The following is a 20570-nucleotide window of genomic DNA, read 5'->3' on the forward strand; positions in this document are numbered from 1 at the left end:
AAATAGGGGCCCAGCCCGGCGGCCTAGTGATTAAATTCAGTGCGCTCTGCTTTGGCGGCCCAGGTTCATGGGTTCGGATCCCAGGCGTGGACCTATTCCACTCACCAGCCATGCTGTGGCGGTGACCCACACACAAAATAGAGGAAGACTGGCACAGGTGTTAGCTCAGGCCAACTCTTCCTCAAGCAAAAAGAGGAAGATTGGCAACAAATGTTAGCTCAGGGTGACTCCTCCTCAGCAAAAAATAATTAAATTAAAAAAACAAAAAAACCCAGAGTAAACAGTGATTGATTAAATGCATATTATGTGCCAAAAATCTTTCAAACACTATTTTAACTCATTTAATGTAAATCCTCACAGCACCCCTGTAAATTTGGTATTATTGCCCTGCTTTAGAGATGAGGAAACTTCTTTTTTTTTTTAGATTTTTTTTCCTTTTTTCTCCCCAAAGCCCCCAGTGCATAGTTGTATGTCCTTTTAGTTCCTCTATGTGGGACACCGCCTCAGCATGGCTTGATGAGCACTGAGTAGGTCTGCGCCTGGGATCCGAACTGGCAAACCCCAGGCCTCGGAAGTGGAACATGTGAACTTAACCACTGCGCCACCGGGCTGGCCCCCAGGAAACTTCTATTTAAGGAGGGAAAGCTGCTTGCCCAAGCTCATGACCAAGTAGATGGTGGGCGAGACTCCAAACCCAGGGCTGTGGATTCCGAGCCCATTCTCATCATAGCTCTCCTGCCCCTATGGTCACCACCTCTACAGAAATGACAATTGCATGGAGTAGGGAGAGAGGGGGGTTTTCTTGTTGTTACTGTTGTTTTCCTTTTGGGTCCTTTTAACAGAATTCAAGAGGGTTTTTGCTGGCACAGCAACTGAACAACCAATGTTGGGAATCATGTTTGTAAAGCTCTTCCTGTGCAATATTAAAAAGGTAAATGCCACAAATAAATGCCGTCTGACTCCAGCTGATGGGTTAGTTAATTAGAATCCTTGGCGCAAATGTGATTCTGGTGTCTAACTGAATGTCAGAGCTCCCTCTCCCTAAATAAGCACTCTAAGAAAAACACTTTAATAAGTTAAAACATTGCACTAAGTAAAAAGGCCCTCATCTCACGGGCAAGGGAGGGAATCTAAGGTCAGAGAGGCCCAGGGGACTGTCTGCATGACACACATAAGCCCTTCAGGGAAACCCGAGGGGGCCTCTGGCAACACCTGAATTACTTTAAAAAAATTATCACCAGAATTCTCTAGAAGTAAGAATTCAGTATCCTTGATTGACACAGATTAAAGTTGTTGACGAGTCTCCTAGATTTTCAAAGAATTCTCAGACCTGAAGGGGGCCTTAGAAAAAAGCTGCAAACGATAGTTTTCCAGGGCAGCCATGAAAATTAGTGCAGGCCTCTTAAAACAAAGGCAGCTACGGGCCGGCCCTGTGGCTTAGCGGTTAAGTGTGCGCGCTCCGCTGCTGGCAGCCCAGGTTCAGATCCCGGGCGCCCACTGACGCACCACTACTCTGGCCATGCTGAGGCTGCGTCCCACATGCAGCAACTAGAAGGATGTGCAGCTATGACATACAACTATCTACTGGGGCTTTGGGGGGAAAAAAAAATAAGTCTTTAAAAAAAAAAAACAAAAACAAAGGCAGCTGGGCCTGGAAAAGGCACTTCCAGGAGGCGTTCAATAAAAAGTGAAAACGTGGCTCCTAACATTTATGCTTCTATAAAGTTGGTGTGCTAAATCTCCCTGATGATCCAAGTCACCTGAGATTCTGAATCAGTGGGTCTGAGAAGGGGCCTGAGGAACTGATATTTTTAGCGTGTAGCCCCAGGTGAGTCGCATCATCTGCTAAAGGGATGTTGTTACAATTCACTGACACAAGACAGGAAGATTACCATTGTGAAGGCAGCTAAACCATTTTAAAGGTCAGAAAATAATTCTCTATTTGCAAAATGTTGTCTTTGGTTTACAAAAGAAAGGGTCTGGTCCTATAATTCCTTTGGTATGTTTATATACACTCATATTTGGATTTCAACTATTTTTATATAAATGATACTTGTTTATTAGTTGGATGAGCATAGAGGTACCTCTATGCATGGGTAAGCATGTAGCTATCGTATACAACTTTATACACCTGGGGCTACACTGGACATGCTCTTTTGCTACCTGTCAGTCTACATAAGAATATTGCTTGGGCTGGCCCCGTGGCTTAGCGGTTAAGTGCTCGCGCTCCGCTACTGGTGGCCCGGGTTCAGATCCTGGGTGCGCACCTACGCACCGCTTCTCCGGCCATGCTGAGGCCGCGTCCCACATACAGCAACTAGAAGGATATGCAACTATGATATACAACTATCTACTGGGGCTTTAGGGGGAAAAAAAAAAAGGAGGAGGATTGGCAATAGATGTTAGCTCAGAGCCGGTCTTCCTCAGCAAAAAGAGGAGGATTAGCAAGGATGTTAGCTCAGGGCTGATCTTCCTCACAAAAAAAAAAAAAAAAAAAAAGAATATTGCTTGACTATTTTTTCATGGCAATACAGATCTATATCATCATTTTGTAGTTGCATACTAATCCATTTGTATGACTATAATTTGCATATTTAAAGTTCTTTTAAAAACCGGTATAAAGGACAAGGAAAAAAATCAGATGGATGAAATTCCTAAGCTTTATTTCATACAGATAATGAGGAAGCAAGTAGCTTGTAAGACTCAGGCAGAATTCATAAGATGTGCATAGCGCAGACAGTAAGTTAGTAACCTGTAAGATGTGTTAAAGATAAACAGAATAAATGGAGCATTTGTGTGTTAAATTTAGATGGAAAGAATGAAACAAATGAGTGTTACTTATAAATAGAAGGGGACGGAAGGATGAAGTAAATATTAAATAGTATAATATTTAATAATATATTAATAAATTTAATAAATATCTAATTTATAATTGTATTTATTCAGATAAAATATATAATATAATATAAATATTCCAACTTCCAGATTGACAGCTACGTCATCCCTGAATTGGTCACCCATTGGTGACACCCATTATGTCAAATTCTGGCCCCACGTACACTCTGCCTGGAAATGCAGATAAAACACAGATGGCTGGTGAGCTACAGCAGTTGCCCAGGTGACTTGCCCTGCATCCCTCCCATAGAGCAAGCATGTGCTGGCTTCAGACACCTTCTATCTGCTGAGGCCCCTGGTTCAGCCTCAACTCTGGTCTTTGTGACCACACATCTGCTGACATAGCAGAGAGACAGGACACACGAACATTGCAAGCGCAGGGTCCCAGACGTGTGGACCTCTCATCCTATTTGTCTCCTAATCTAATTACGTTAACGTGTTCTAATCTCCTTCCCCTTGCTTCTTACTGTGTGTTTTCAAGTTGAATAGATCGAATAGATCAAATACATGGTGTGACTAGAACACCTGATTTTGGTCTTTGAGCTTTGTGTCTCATGATCTCTGGGAGAGCGTGCCGGGCAGTGTTCTTTGAGGCTAAGACTGCACCAAGCTAATTTCCAACACTCCTAGAGTAATGGAGAGAAGCAAGCAGCGTGGGGAGCTATAATAACTAAAATTAGGTTTATAGAAGGTACCTCAAATTCTTTGCTAATCTGGCCTGCGAGGGCAAGGTTAACACAAGAGTGAAATCTTTCATTCAGTTTCGGGAATGCATGTGGCTTTCAGCTTTTCCTGCCTCCAAAATTATTACCTAAGTTTTTAGATCAATCAAGATTTATTTCCAAGAGATTCAGAGCTCTCAGATTTACATTCTGCACACTAAATCACATAAAGTGTTTTTCTATTATTTTTTCAGAAGCAATTCTAGCTATTATTCCCAATGACACTTGAGTTTTTACCCATCTTCTCTCTCCCTGATTGAGTGCTGCCTCTGTGGGGACCATCCTCCAGTTACTAAAGTATTTTGATACTTGTTCTAAGACTTCGGACAGCATCCCTCTTTCTCGTCCTAGTTTTTACGCTGAGTTAAAGCTATCAGAAGAGACTAATTTTTGCGTGTATGTGAGGAAGATTAGCCCTGAGCTAACATCCATTGCCAATCCTCCTCTTTTTGCTGAGGAAGATTGGCCCTGGGATAACATCTATGCCCATTTTCCTCTACTTTATATGGGACACTGCCACAGCATGGCTTGACAAGTGGTGCATCAGTCCGGGCCCGGGATCCGAAACTGTGAACCCCAGGCCACCCAAGCAGAGTGCGCAAACTTAACCGCTACGCCACCAGGCCGGCCCCAGAAGAGACAAATTTAACTTTAGCATTATTATGAAGCCTCTTTCAAAGTGTTGACAGAATGATTTTAGTAACCAGACTTAAGATCTAAAGTAAAAATAATTATACGTATATAATTATTTTGATTTTTTGAATATCAATAACTATATTTCAAACATCATTAAACATTAAGAATAATTATAATCAAATAATTATGTATATTTTTTCAAATATCAATATAATTATAATTAGGTAGGAGATATCCCGTCTAATCTGGCTATACAACCAGATTACCTTTAAACGAATCAAAATTTTGGCTGCACTGAAAATTGCTATCACCACCCACTCAATGAAAATGTGATGAAGTACCAAAATTAGGGCTCCAATGATTACACACCTCCCAACCAAAAGCAAGTTGCAAATTCTTTATTTCAATTTTATCAGGTTAATGGGAATCATAAAATAAGCTGCCTCTAGGATTCCCCACGTAATCATAGCACCAGGGACCCAATACAGGCAGCACACACAGCAATGTAACTACTGATTGCAAATTAGTCTGCAGCTCCCAGACAGGGAGGCGCGCTTACCCATGTAAATTTCTTTATCCATGTGCAGTGCCCAGCCCATAGGGAACCTGAAACCAGTTACGGGACCCTTAATGGGCTAGAGTAGACGGAGGAGAAAGTGTTGGAGAGAGGGCAAGTGGTGGTGAGCAAAAGGAATAATAAGCACAGAGAATCCTTTTAAGAAATTTAGCTGTGAAAAGGAAGAGAGAGGGGCCGGTCTGGTGGCGTAGCAGTTAAGTTCGTGCGCTCTGCTTCGGAGGCGCAGGGTTCGCAGGTTCAGATCCCGGGCGTGGACCTACGCACCATGCATCAAACCACGCTGTGGTGGCATCCCACATACAAAATAGAGGAGGATTGGCACGGATGTGAGTTCAGGGCCAGTCTTCCTCAAGCAAAAAGAATATGATTGGCACAGATGTTAGCACATGGCCAGTCTTTCTCACCAAAAAAAAAAAAAAAAAAGTAAGCGAGAGCTAGGGCTATGGGTTTGCAAGCCCCTAGTCATCTTTTAATTCTTAGGTTCGAGAGTCTCTTAAACACACAGGAGTATAATTAAATTTATGTTTCAGAACCAAGCTTGAGTATTACTCATCTCTGTGCTATACTTAAAATGTCCAGACACCTCAGATTTCCAGAGACAGGCCAGATGGCCAACGCTTGGTCTTGTTTTCATGAGTAAACCATACACTCTAATTTTTGATTGGAAAACATGTTAGACTATCACCAAGGCATTCGAAAGCTAGAATAAACCGCTTGTATTTTTATTTTTCTTCCACTTAAATAGTATACAAATTTCTCATGATGAAAGTTTACTTGAATTGCTAAAATCACAAAGTCTTTGTAGATAAGGAAAAGCAGCAATGCTCTCTCATTTTAAATATTTACAGAGGAAAATATGGAATTATTGTGTGGGTACTGACAAAACTACTTGTCTGAAATCTTTATCGCTAGACAATGAAGTTGCTTGAATCCCTGAATGCTGAAATAATTCCAAGTAAATGTACTTACAACACAAGAGCAAGGGCTAACACAGTGTTTACAAACATTTAGACTGGTTTGGGAAGGAAATTAAGAATAGGACATCTATACTCAGATAACCTGTGTATTTACAGGTATTTAACATTTTAATAGCAAAAAAAAAGCACATTATCTTCAAAAATATAACCCTTTCTTTCATGAATTTATTTTATTTTATTTTATTTTTTGTGTGTGTGTGAGGAAGATTAGCCCTGAGCTAACATCTGTTGTTCATCCTCCTCTTTTTGCTGAGGAAGATTGGCCCTGGGCTAACATCCGGCCCATCTTCTATTTTTATATGTGGGACGCCTGCCACAGCACGGCTTGATAAGCCGTGTGCAGGTCTGCGCATGGGATCTGAACCGGCGAACCCTAGGCAGCCAAAGCGGAGTGTGAACTTAACCACTACGTCAGCGGGCTGGCCCCTCTTTCATGAATTTAAATGTTTCATATATTGTAATAATTTCCCAACAGTCTCCTTAAACAGATAGGATAGAAAACTGAAATATAAGGGTATCTTATCCAGAAACTCAGGAACCAGAAACTAACAGGCTAGGGGGTTGGTACCCTGATCTCCACACCACTGCTTCTCCCAGAGAACCATAAGGAAACATGGCAGAAACAAAGAAAATGCTAGAAGCCAGTAAAGCACTTGGTGAAAGAGCACAACTATGAATCAGAGAGACCTAGGTTTCAATAAGCCCCAGTTCTGCTACATTTTAGGTCTAACCTATGAATTGCCACTATTCAACTGTTTTTGACGTATAAAAATGACAAGTTTTCGTGGTTCGACCTAATGGCTGTGTGACTTGGGCAGCTTATCTAAGCTTCCATTTCTTCATCTGTAAAATGGGATAATGAGTTGTATTGTGGACCCTCAAAATTCATATGTTGAAGTCCTAACCCTCATTACCTCAGAATATGATCATATTTGAAGATCGGGTCTTTACAGACGTGATTGATCCAGTTGAAGTGAGGTTTTTAGGGTGGGCCCTAATCCAATATGACTGGAGTCTTTATAAAAAGGGGGAATTTGGACCCAGAGACAGAAATGTATAGAGGGAAGATGGCCATCCACAAGCTAAGGAGAGAGGCCTGGAACAGATCCTTCCCTCACTGCGAACCAACCCTGCCGACACCTTGATCTCAGACTTCTGGCCTCCAGAACCATGAGACGATAAACTTCTATTGTTTAAGCCACCCAGTTTGTGGTACTTTGTTGCTGCAGCCCTAGGAAACGAATACAAATCAGGACTATGGTTGAACCCACACCTCATAGGGTGGGTATGAGAAGTAAATGAAGACAATGCAGGTAAAACATTTAGCACAGTACCAACTACACTACAATAAGCACCCAAATAAACATAAAGCTTTCATCCTTATTACTCTAGGTCCATACTTCACTTCACGTCGGAATTACAACGGAATTTTTACCACAAACACGATAACTTTTCTTGTAGCTAAGTGCAGCATCTCTAGGCCCTCTGAGGTACAGGCTCTGCTCCCCGGGTTTCTTTTCCTCACTTTGCACCCCTGGCCGACAACTTTTCCTCCTCAGGTTGCTCTCAAATATCACCTCCCCCAGGAGGCCTCCCCTCACTTAGTCACTGCCTCAGGCCTTCGGCTCACACCCACTCTAAGGGGTGAGTGCAGCCCTTTCCACAGAGCAATGGAATACTGATTCCAAATTAGACTCCCAAGGCCCCCAGGGAGGAGCCTTATGTTCCTCTAAATTTCCCTCAGGCGGTGCTGTGTGAGACGCTCACTGGATGTTTGAGGAAGGAATCCCTTCACCACAGGCAGGGACATTGGCCACACACACCATCTGTAAACAAGCCCATGCTCTAAAGCAGCTGTTAACAATACTTTTCAGGTTAGTGGTTCTCAAAGTGTGGTGGGGAAACCAGAAGTATTAGCCTGGCCGGGAACTCGTGAGAAATGCAGATTCCTGGGCCTCACTCCAGACTGACTGAAGCAGAAACCTTGGGGGTGGGACCCAGGAATCCACGTTTTACAAGCCCTCCAGGTGACTCTGATGTGGCTAAAGTTTGAGAACTGCTCTGGGTCTGTCCAACTCAATATGAGGAGGTCTGGCTGCTGGTGTGAGCTCCGCAAGCATTCCTATAGGCTGAGGAGCCCCTAAGGAGAGGGGACTGCAGAGGGGCTCCCAGGCACACAGAAGTAAAAGTTTTAAGTTTTCACATTCAACTCACTTTTCTAAGCGCACATTATGGGTTGAGTCAGTGATAACTTTAAGGGATCTAAATTGCCTAACAATGAGAATCCAAGTCTAGGAAGTGAGGCTCTCCCCAGACTCTTAGCATCCTTCCTGAAAGAGGCAAGGATGATTCTGCCACATCAGAAAAGTGATCATCAAAGCCCGTTAAACTAGCAAGAAACAAATGCCGGGCAAATAGTGCTCTCCATAGACTCCAAGACTGTCAAGGAGGCAGAACAGGCAGAAGCTAATGATCAGAAACCTCAGGTCATGGCCAGGCTCTACAGCCACTCTCCTCCACTCATGCCAGACATTGCTAATGGATCACAGCATTCTTGCTCAACCAACTGGGACAGCACCTACAAATACTTAACTCCAGGCAGCCACTATCAGTTGATCGGAACTGGTCCTTAAGAAAAACCTGTTTACTCTCCGAGTGCAGGAGTTAGGTCTTCAAGCTCTGTGGAGTCAGTACAGAAACCAGCTGTTATGATAGGAATCTCACCGAACTTGGGAGTCAGGGGCTGTGCAATCTTGGGGAAATCATTTAAAATCTTTGAATCTCAGTTTTCTTATTTGCAAAAGGGAGTTGGTAACACCTTCCTCTCAGGGTTGTTCTAAGGATAAACAGTATGGGTGAAAGCTCCTTGCCCAGTCGCTGGCCAGTAAAAGGCTCTTCATAAATGTTTGTTGGATCTGAAATCAGGATGATGTGCGATGCTCTGGAAAAAATCCTCACCACGCAAGCTCTCCTGAGGCTAATTCATCTCAGAAAGCCAAGCTTAAGTGTCTATACGTGAAAGAGATGTGGAGTAAGGAGCAGACTTGGGAAAACGAACTGATGTCAAAGGGCCTGTGGTCACTAGTACAGGGAATCAGAACCAGGGAGGTATTTATCAGGAGGGGCTTGCTTGAGTCAGAAAGAGCCTTCCCGCCAATGACAATGCCAGCTCCAACCCCTGTTTTGCCATACTCCATGCTGTCCCTCCAACTCATTTGACTAAATCATCAGATCCTACCTAGAAATCCAGTTTCCAGAAGACCACTTCTGGATCCTGGGCAAGCATCTGTCTTCTTAGATTTGGAATCTCTAAAGCTCCATAGAGAACATCTCAGTAAAAAAAAAACCCACTCCCGGCCGTGTCAGTTCAGTGGAAACTGAGGACTTCCCCACTCAAGTGTCCCCGTTTGGACAACTAGACTCCCAGAAAGGCCTTGGCATGTGCCCGGTGCTTGCTATACGCTAACTCATTTAGCTTCATGTTCCCACTCCCTTTTTACAGATGAAGGATCGGAGGCTCAGAGACATTAGGACACTTGCCCAAGGTCACACAATTAGAAGGCAGGAACACTGGGATTTGAACAGCTATCTGCTATTCACCAGTGTGCTATTCACACTCCACTAAACTCCAACACTGACACGTAGCTGGAATCCACCCCAGCAGGGGCTGTGAGCTTACACAGACAGGAATTACGAAATGAGCACACGAAAAAAATTCCAACCCCATTCCAGCCAGCCATCGACTAGCCTATAATCAGGGGTTAAAGTGTAACTAAGAACAAGTACATCCCAGCATCTGTCAAAATAAAATTTAACACCTTGTAAATCTCATTTAATTCATACTTAAAACTGAACCAGTAAACAGATAATACTCACTCTTAGCTCTTCCTCTAAAAGCTTGTATGCACATAATTAATCTTTAGAAGCCAGTGTGACTGATGTCTTTTATATTTTCAGCAAAGTGCTTAGCACTGTCATATAACTCTGCTACCCCAAAGATAACGAAAAAAACGGGACCTACCAGAATGACCTATAACCCCAGGCACCAAAATACCTCTCTAGGCATTTATTCTCAACCACAGGAGTTGGACTTATATGCTTTAGCCAGGAAGGTCCTCAATTAGCATTTAACCAAAGTTATACCTATCAATTCAGATCATAAATGCAGTACGATGTTTCCATTCTTTGGTAAATAAGACATTACAATTAAACTTTCTTTGATATTAAACACTTTCTCTATCAGCAACATGAAAAATGGTGGCCTGCGGTGTCTTAGCGGTTAAGTGCGCGCGCTCCCCTGCTGGCGGCCCGGGGTTCGGATCCCAGGCGCGCACCTACGCACCGCTTCTCTGGCCAAGCTGAGGCCACGTCCCACATACAGCAACTAGAAGGATGTGCAACTATGACATACAACTATCTACTGGGGCTTTGGAGAAGCAAAAAAGGAGGAGGATTGGCAATAGATGTTAGCTCAGAGCCGGTCTTCCTCAGCAAAAAGAGGAGGATTAACACGGATGTTAGCTCAGGGCTGATCTCCCTCACACGCACACACAAAAAATGGCGGCCTGGACTACCTCTAGGATGGGAAATAATTTACATCAGAACTAGGCTGATGAGAGGAAAAAAAAGCAAGTACCTGGTAAAGCAGACTGTCAGCCGGCACAAGTCTGTGTTTCGTGGAGTACTTATGCCAGGAGGTACAGCTGGCGTGCCAATCCCACTCACAGGGAGATGATAATAATGTGGTACTCTGCACCCTAAAAAAGACAGTGTTGTTAAAAATCCAACATGGTCATTCCCAGCATGGTGAGATCTCAGGAAATGCACTAAAGTTCACATACTGTACAATTCTCCCATTTGCAGTATGGCCGTATTCACAGAGTTGTGCAACCATCACCACAATCCATTTTAAACCATTTTCATTGCTTCAAAAAAGAAACCACACACCTCTTAGACATCACCCCCAAGTCCTCCAATTCCCTCCCCTGACCCCACCCTGGCCCTAGGCAACCACCAGTCTCCTTTTTGTCTATACAGATTTACCTATTCTGAAGGATTTCATATAAATGAACTCATACAATACGTGACCTTCTGTGACAGGCTTCTTTCACTTAGCATAATGTTTTCAAGTTTCATCCGTGTCATAGCATATTCAGAACTTCATTCCTTTTTATGGCCAAATATTATTCCACTGTACAGATATACCATATTTTATTTATCTATTCATCAGCTGATGGACATTTGGGTTGTTTCCACTGTTTGGCTATTATGAACACCCGTGCACAAGTGTTTATGTGGACATGGTTTTCATATATATCTAGGAGAGGAATTGCTGTCCCTAATGTTTTCAGTCTTCAAAACATGGAGAAAATGAGTAACTATGTAAAGTTTGGCATCATCAGTCCACCTGAAGATCATCCTGACGAACAAAATCTTACAAGAATTCACTTTTGAGATTAAAAAATGCTCAGCAGGTGAGAAAATATCTAGACAAAACTTTTTTTAAATTGTAGTAAAACACACATAAAATTTACCATTATAAAGTATACAATAGAGAAAACATCTTAAACTAAAAGAATATTCATTTTTCACAGCATTTATAATACTAGCTTGTTTTTATTTCTTATTTTATTTTATTTTTTTGTGAGGAAGATCAGCCCTGACCTAACATCTGATGCCAATCCTCCTCTTTTTGCCGAGGAAGATTGGCCCTGGGCTAACATCCATGCCCATCTTCCTCTACTTTATATGGGACGCTGCCACAGCATGGCTTGATGAGCCAGCGGTGCGCCAGTGCGCGCCCGGGATCCGAATCTGCGAACCCTTGGGCCGTCCAAGCAGACTGGGCACACTTTACCGCTGCACCACCAGGCTGGTGCCATGGCTTGTTTTTATTTTTACATGTGTGGCTTGCCCACAATTAGACAAGATAGCAAATACTTTTTCTTTTTACCCCTCATCCCAAGAAAATCCAAGGAATATCCCTTCTGGACATTGTTATTAACCCTGCGTGTGCCTTTCAGACAGCACGAGGAGGCGAGCTCAGTTCTGGGCTGGGCCTGGGCCCAGGCGGCTTCACACGGAGCGGTCATAGAGAACGCTTGCAGTGGGAGGAAGAATGTGGCTTCTCACCAGTTCTGGGCATACGCCTCTGTTTGCTAGACAAAGTGATATTGTGGCATCTGTGCAAAACACTCCCTACACAATGAAAGAGAAATAAAAGATAGCGTCGATTTTATTTGTACAGGCAGGGGACACGTTTCCCTTCTCCAAGGATCAGCAGGAAATGTAGGTACTGGCTAAGGCAAGGCCATCTGGACATCCTACAAAGCAAGCCACAGGGTGAGAGCCCAGCCCACATGTGGTTTCTATTATTACTTCCAGAGAGAAATAAATGGCCAGCAAATCAAGATGGGCTTGGTTATGCTTTTGGCCTTAATATGAAATTTTTCCACAGGTATCAGCTCCAAAGAGAACTTATTTCTTTTATTGAAACAGCTTGCTTTTTAATTAAATCAGTTTTCTGCCTTTCTGAGACATCTTGGTTTTAACTTTCTTTGTAATATTCCCAAGGTTTTCTTTTTTTTTTTTAATAATTTTATTTATTTATTTTTTCCCCCAAAGCCCCAGTAGATAGTTGTATGTCATAGATGCACATCCTTCTAGCTGCTGTATGTGGGACGCGGCCTCAGCATGGCTGGAGAAGCGGTGCTTCGGTGCGCGCCCAGGATCCGAACCCGGGCCGCCAGCGGCGGAGCGCGCGCACCTAACCGCTAAGCCACGGGGCCAGCCCTTCCCAAGGTTTTCGACATGTATAGAAGCCACCAATAACAATTAGCCATTTCTAAAATATACTATTATTGACTAGGGCTACCTTTAAATTTAGAAAAAGCATTAAATTATATTCTTGGTTTTCAATAGTATCGACAGACATGTAAAATTATTGTCAGGTAACATGAGTTAGCGTTGAAAAACTTTACAAACTTTTAAAAGGAAAATCCACAGGTGGCTCAATAATTTTGTGTTTGGATGTCAATTCCTTTAAAAAATTTTTTTTAGTTTTCATTTGTGGCTATACTGAAACCGAGTAAGCACTGGCAAATATTTTGCTGAGCACCTATCATGTGCTGGACAGTGGGGAAACATGCACATGTATAAATCACCCAATGTGTGCTTCAGTGAACTTGCTACATTTAGTCAATTGGTTTGTGGCTGGTGGTTTTGGCCTATCATGCAGCTGTACGGTTTGCAGAGCAGAAGGCCAAGCACAGCCCTGTTTGCAGATAGCAAGAAAAAGTACTAACAAAAAGAGAGGATTGGTGGTGCATGAATTCCTTGAGGTTTTGAAATCTGAATCATGCCTGACTTCCAATTATGTTTTAAAACACAAAAGCAGCTGTTCTTGGCTACGATGCAGTATTACAAGTATGTTGTAGTAATCGTAATACTTCTTGAAAAGAAGGAAAAGGACAGAATTCCTGGAAGAAATATTGGCCTCGCTATTTAGTCAACCAGCCCAATAGAAATCTCAGGTTAGAATGCTCAAGGGCAGATTTCCCTCTGCAGGAGCACAGCCAACCACCTACCTTCTTACCACTGAGATCTCTCACAACAGCAGGGAGGGGAGGTATGGGGACTTGTAAGTCCTCAGGAAGATCAGAAAAGCTCGAGGTCAAGAGAAAGCAAGTAGGCTATGATGGAAAGCGTTTCTCCAGATGCTTGCTTCTCAAAGTGTGGTTCATGGACTGAACCATCAGCATCATCTGAACCATCCATTGGGCATCACTTGAACTGACAGCATCACCTGGAAGTGTACATAGATTCTCAGGCCTCACCATATGTACAGAATTAGAATCTGCATTTTGAGTGATTCATATACACATTAAAGTTTGAGAAATAAGACATCAAGTTGCCTTTGACAGATTTAGAAGTAACCCCTCCTAGCATACCCAGAAAGGAGAGTTTACTACAAGCTTAGTGAGGAATATTAGTATGTCCAAAGAAAGGCTGTGTCAGGTGACAAGGGAGTCAGCAAACAAAAAAATGCGGATCACAAAATGATGTTTTGTCCATGTGTATTCAAAGAACTCAAAGTATTACAGATACAAGGAGGATCTTGTTGTCCTGTGATGCAGTGCTGCTTCATAGGCTTAAGTAAATGTTCTCTTAAAGAAAAAAAGGCAACATTCAACTTCCCTCATTAAAGATCATGTTGGAATAAATAATTTGACTTCTGTTAGGATTGATTTGGGGAAATGAGGAGAAGCAGAGCTGGTTCTACTTAGGGTACTGACTCATTCCAATTTCTGGAAAAGGTTATCTCCAAAAAGAAATGAAGAATTTGGCGATCAATTTACACATCTGAATCGTGTGAGTTTGTTTAGGGTGAATCCCTTAATGAATGAGCCTGAGCCAGAAACTAAAAACGTCCAGTTGCCATCTGAGGGCCAAGCCCTCGATCATGATGACTCAAATGAGGCTGAGTTTCACACTCGTAAAATTCAAAGACTAAACTAGAATTAAGGAATGGTAAATATACAGACCACATGTTGCACCTCCCCAATTCTCCAATTATATGTCCAGAACAAACGTCCCTCATCAATTGCATTATTCTTTTCCTGCTAAGCCCAGACTTGGCCTGCGGTCCTTCCCTAACTCGACACTCTAAGCAGCTCACCAATCAACTGGCTTTGCCATATGAAACCTGTTTGCCATCCCTGACAAAAGGCCCTCCCAGCTCTAAACTCCTGTCGTTCTAGGACAAAGGTCCAGGCTACAGTATGTCCATTCTCTAGAGGATACTTGGGGAATCACAACTTGCTCATTACACTATGTTTTCCATAGCACTTGCCACATTAACCCACATGGACTCTCAGAGACTCACTATATGCCCCTTTCCCCCTCCACACATAACACACACTTCCTTTTACTTTCAAGAGAAGAGTAAAATAATAATAATAGTAATAGTAATAATAATGCTGCCTCAGGATTCCATTCTAAAGCATCCCTAAAATTTCACAAAGAAATATCTAATTTATTTCTAATAAAAACTACCTTTTACAGACGGGAGGAAAATCTACCTAAATCAAAGGTCTCCCGAGTGACACTATTAACATTTTGGGCTGGATAATTCTTTGTTGTGGGGGGCTGTCCTGTTCATTGTAGGAAGTTGGGCAGCATCCCTGGCCTCTACCCACTAGACACCAGTAGCAACCCCCAGGCTGTAACAACCAAAAATGTGCCCAGATATTGCCAAATGTCCGCCGGGGGGCAAATCTCCCCCCACCTCCCATTGAGAACTACTGACCTAAATGATTATAGTAGTTCTCTTAGGGAGATGAGACTACGGGTGACTTTTCCCCCTTATTTTTCTGTATTTTCTAAATCTTCTGTAATGAATGTATATTGTTTACATGATAAAAATAAGTTGGTGACTTGTTTGTTTTTTAAGTTTTGTTTTTTTCTTTTTTGTGAGGAAGATTAGCCCTGAGCTAACATCTGTTGCCAATCCTCCTCTTTTTTGCTGAGGAAGACTGGCCCTGGGCTAACATCCGTGCCCATCTTCCTCTACTTTATATGGGACACCGCCACAGCATGGCTTGATAAGCGGTGCGTTGGTCCAAGCCCGGGATCTGAACCTGCAAACCCCAGGCTGGCAAAGCAGAGTGTGCAAACTTAACCTCGAGGCCACCAAGCTGGCCCCAGTTGGTGACTTTATACTTTTTAAAAAGAAATATCATTAGCTACACAGGTACCTGGAATTGATCCTTGGGTGAGTGCCAATGTATGGCTCGTTCAGTTTAAAAATTAAATTCAGTTTCTAAAAATACTGTCTACCACACAGGCACCTTAAATTAAACTTCTCCTCATTGTGTAAAAGATACAAGAAAGGGACTACAGAGAAGTCAGGACTGAGACCTCTAACCATTCAGAAAAGAACTTGTAAACACTTCTTCAACACAGTAAATCAGAGGGGCTTTAGAAAGTAAAGTCTATGAGGTAAAAACTGCTGTTTCAAGAAAAGTATTTACCTGAAACATAGTCTGCACATACACTTTAGTCAGAAAAATATTTGCGGGCCGGCCCCATGGCTTAGGGGTTAAGTGTGCGCACTCCACTACTGGCGGCCCGGGTTCGGATCCTGGGCGCGCACTGACACACCGCTTGTCCGGCCATGCTGAGGCCGCGTCCCACATACAGCAACTAGAAGGATGTGCAGCTATGACATACAACTCTCTACTGGGGCTTTGGGGAAAAAAAAAGGAGGAGGATTGGCAATAGATGTTAGCTCAGAGCTGGTCTTCCTCAGCAAAAAGAGGAGGATTAGCATGGATGTTAGCTCAGGGCTGATCTTCCTCACAAAAAATTTTTTAAAAAGTAAAAAAAAAGGGGGCCGGCCCGGTGGCGCAAGCGGTTAAGTGCGCGCGCTCCGCTGCGGCGGCCCGGGGTTCGCTGGTTCGGATCCCGGGCGCGCACCGACGCACTGCTTGGTAAGCCATGCTGTGGCGGCGTCCCATATAAAGTGGAGGAAGATAGGCACAGATGTTAGCCCAGGGCCGTCTTCCTCAGCAAAAAAAGAGGAGAATTGGCGGATGTTAGCTCAGGGCTGATCTCCTCACAAAAAAAAAAAAAAAAAAAAAAAAAAAAAAAGTAAAAAAAAAATATTTGCATTGTAGGAAAAAAATAAGGTACACTGACTTCATCCTTACGAACTGCTACATTGATAGACCATGTAAAAAAAATTTCAAAATCAGAAAATTAAAATATCTTGATGTAAAAATCAGTTCTAGACTTTCATTTTCTTCATCTTCTTGACTGTTAGACCAGGAATATTCCTACAGTATTATTACCATGAATTTTATTATTGACTATTTTTAAATCAGTCTGGGAAGGCCATATCCGTCAGGAAGAAACAAGTTCTCAATGAAGAACTCAACATCTACTGTGCTTACAACATGCATGACCCTTTTCTCCATCCAGGCCCCAGACTCCCCCAAAGCTTACCCGGGGTGCTGCCAGAGATTCACATGTCTTCTGCTCTCAGGTAGAAGTTCTCTTTTGTTAAGTGGGGTGATACCAACTGCTGCTTCCAGAATAGCCATGTATTTCTTGTACCTCATCTTGTCTCTCTCAGTTCAAGGTCATGCAAATTTCAGTCACTATTCAGTTGAAGCAACTGAAGTAATCTTTCTAATACTACTAGAAGCTGCTGTGCTTTCAGATGCTCTGCATATCCCCAGCCAGAGCTATCAAACACTACGGTGGGGGTAAGGGTGGCTGCGAGGCTGAGGCCAAACCGCAAATAAAGAAAGAAAAGGCTCGGTCAGATTTCCCTGCAACGTCAGTATTATATAAGGCTAAAAAATTGTGAATAAAGCACTAACGAAAATGGTTTGCAGGATGACGGTGGTTCTAAACACAGCGCTCTAACGTCCACCGCCCAATTAATCCACATAAATCTGCGGCTGCTAATCCTTCAAGTACTAATGGCGCAGGAGGTGATTTATCTCGAGGGCTGGTAATAATTGGTCCAAAAAGCCTGCATGCCTCTGGATGAACTAAAATCAGAAGCAGATTTGCCCCTTCTACAAAGATCTCTCTCTAAAAGGCTGTGCTTTGACAAATGAAGGAGTGCCAGTTGTCATTTTACAGCAATACATTTCTAAATGCTATCAATTCCTCGCCTGAGTCAATAGGAAAGCAAAGGTTAATTAACTGAGAAGCAATTCTGGTTTTGGTTGAGTGTTTTTAAATATCTTTTTAAATACCTCTAGAACCCAACATGGGTGAGCTCTGCTAGCATGAAAATATATTGTTTGGAGATGTTCCAAATCTACTCCCTCCTCCTTTTTATAAGTGTCTCCCCTCAGCTTCGAGGACCTTTCTTGCCCTCTTTCCAGGGGCTAAAGGTGGTTTGTCCATCGTAGTGGTGCACCTAATGGGTCATGGTACACGTGACCCAGACTGGGTAGACCAGTCTTGCCTGGGATGAAAATATGACATTCAGAGAGAAATGCCCTCTCTCCATTGGAGCTGCTAACCAGGGCTGACAGAAGTTAGGGCTGTTGGCAGTCATGTTCCCCACCCGTGGAGGGGGCTCATCGTTAGCAGTTAAGAAAAACAGTCCCAACGGAAATGTGATGACATCATTTGGGCTTCTGGATCCAGCTATGCCAAAGGCCACTGTCATCCTGGGAGAACCCAGCTACACTTTTATTAAAGCTAACAAATTAACTTTTGCGAAATTTAGTTTTAGTTGAGTTTCTGTCACTCAGGAGAAGTTCTGACTTCCCTGACCATCTTCTTCAAGCTATTTTTCTTCTATTTAATATGCTATAGGAGTTGTGCTGCTCCTCATCTAAACAAACTCATATATAAAAGGGAAGTGAGCCGGCCCCATGGCTTAGTGGGTAAGTGCGCACGCTCCGCTACTGGCGGCCCGGGGTTCGGATCCCGGGCGCACACCGACGCCCCACTTCTCCGGCCATGCTGAGGCCGCGTCCCACATACAGCAACTAGAAGGATGTGCAACTATGACATGCAGCTATCTACTGGGGCTTTGGGGAGGAAAAAAGGAGGAGGATTGGCAATAGATGTTAACTCAGAGCCGGTCTTCCTCAGCAAAAAGAGGAGGATTAGCACGGATGTTAGCTCAGGGCTGATCTTGCTCACAAAAAAAAAATAAAAATAAAAAAATAAAAGGGAAGTGAGGTAGAAGAGGGAGTCATTGTGTAGTGATTCTGATTAACCTAGATATCCACAGCGAATAAGTGTCCCAAACCCTTCCCCATCCCTCCAAATTTTGAACCTTCTTCTACAGCTCGTCTCTCTTTCCTCAACAGAAAGTTTCTTTTCTTTTTCCTTTTTTTTTTTTTAACCTGAACAACCTAAATCAAATGACCCAAAGTGGGGTGTACACACCAATAATCTTTGGAGTGTGAGAAGAAAATATTAGACCATCTATTTCCTTTTGTTCCTCTCATCCATTAAAAATTTAGTTTGAGTGTTTATGTTTTTAAATATTCATATTTACTTTGAGAATTAATATATTTTAAATTACATTAAGGTATATCATTTATAAATTAATATACTCATATATATTGTAGAGAGCACTTAAAAATCTGATAGGAGCATGTGAGCAAAATGTTTGAAGGTCTGTAACTTAAGTAAGCCTTCAACTGCTCCCTAAGCCTCAGTTTCCCCATTTATAAGATGAGAGGCCTTAACAGATGAATGCTGTTATCTACCAGCAACAACAAAAAAACTAAGAGCTCCTACTTCACTTGGCCTGATTATACAAATAATATAATCCGACCACCATACAGTGGTGAAAACAAGGGATAAACCATTGGACTTGGCATATTTCATTTCCCGAGTATTCATGAATATTGCTCCCACTGGTTGTTCTGCAAACAATTAGTACCAGTTAGTCACAGAAATTGTTTTACAGGCTGAACTTGGTTGGCTATAGCTGTCAACGCTGAAAAAAGCTTCAATACAGCTCTCATTTAATCATACAGGAAGATGTAATTATGCTTACACAACAGTCTTTGTTCTAACAAATTGTATTTCTAATGACGCATGGTAAAAATTACTATACAGCCCTCTCACATAAGAATGAAGCCTGAGATAACAAACAAAAAAAATCAAGTTAAACCTTTACCCATTAGAAGCTGTTTTACTACAGTAGAAGTGACACGCTACTTGATAAATGGCCTGTTTTAAAGTTTCATTTTTCCACAGGCATTTTTGATGCATTTAACATATATCTCTTACAAAGTGATTCTTATCTGTGATGATCTCACACAAAACTAAAATAGGTCTTTCATTAGGAAAAGAAAGTTGCCTTAGCAAATAATTAGAATTTGCTTTTCTTCCATAAAGAGACTGTTCAGTTTTCTAATTTATTTATTCACTTAAAAAAATTGTCATCTTTGTGTGAACTCCATAATAGTACATAAGGACAACAGAAAAAAAATCAATCTAGCCAAAACACTCCATCCAGATAAATACTTATTTATATGGCATTTTCTATATGATTCTAGAAATTCTTTAGAAATATGCATTTATTTGGTTAATTCCCTTAGAGTTCTAGAAATTCTTTACAACTACACCTATCTGCTTAAAAATCACTTATCTATTAAAAAAAAGTCTTTAAATAGACAGGATCCAAAAACAGTTTTTATGTCAGGATGCTCAAGTTCTCTTTCTGAATGATTAAGGTTGAACATAAAATTCACAGATCAGACTGACATTGCCTTTGAACTAATTATTCCTACTTTATTTCTGCTGGAGGAAAACAGTGGACGTCCTTCTTCACTGGGCACTTTAACTGATCCTGTGCTTTAGAAGTATAAAAATGGAAATGAACTAATCCCCCAAACAGGCTGTTTTACAGGGTGTGGTCTGCTTTTCAGGGAGCTGGAAAAAGCCTTAACTAAAAGTAGAAGAGTCAGGGGAACAACTATTTGTTTTTTTTTTTAAGCTGTACTACAAATAGACCATATGACTTACTGCAAGTCATTTCATTTCCCCCCCTTACTATCTTCACATGTAGTATATATTTACTTATCTGCTACTCAGCTGACCCACCAGAACACTGTAAAAAAAACAGGCTACATGATGTAAAAGAATTATCAACGAGTTCAAGAGGATTCATTGTAGCTCCTCTCGATTCACCTCCCTCAGCCCAGACTAGACTTCTCTCTTCACAGCCATCCTCAGAATGCACTCACTACTGGGTTGAAGCTATTACCTTCAACT

At 42.1% G+C, this 20570-nt stretch overlaps 1 protein-coding gene across 1 annotated transcript in view; it reads right to left on the bottom strand.

Moving 5' to 3' along the window:
• TJP2 (tight junction protein 2) overlaps positions 1–20570 on the bottom strand; it is a 124581-nt gene that overhangs the window by 85889 nt on the left and 18122 nt on the right. The window contains 1 exon segment of the mRNA XM_058565701.1: positions 10444–10564. The gene's annotated coding sequence lies outside the window, so the exon portion shown is untranslated.

This window comes from Diceros bicornis, chromosome 22 (genome assembly GCF_020826845.1).
Source record: "Diceros bicornis minor isolate mBicDic1 chromosome 22, mDicBic1.mat.cur, whole genome shotgun sequence".
Taxonomy (NCBI): domain Eukaryota; kingdom Metazoa; phylum Chordata; class Mammalia; order Perissodactyla; family Rhinocerotidae; genus Diceros; species Diceros bicornis.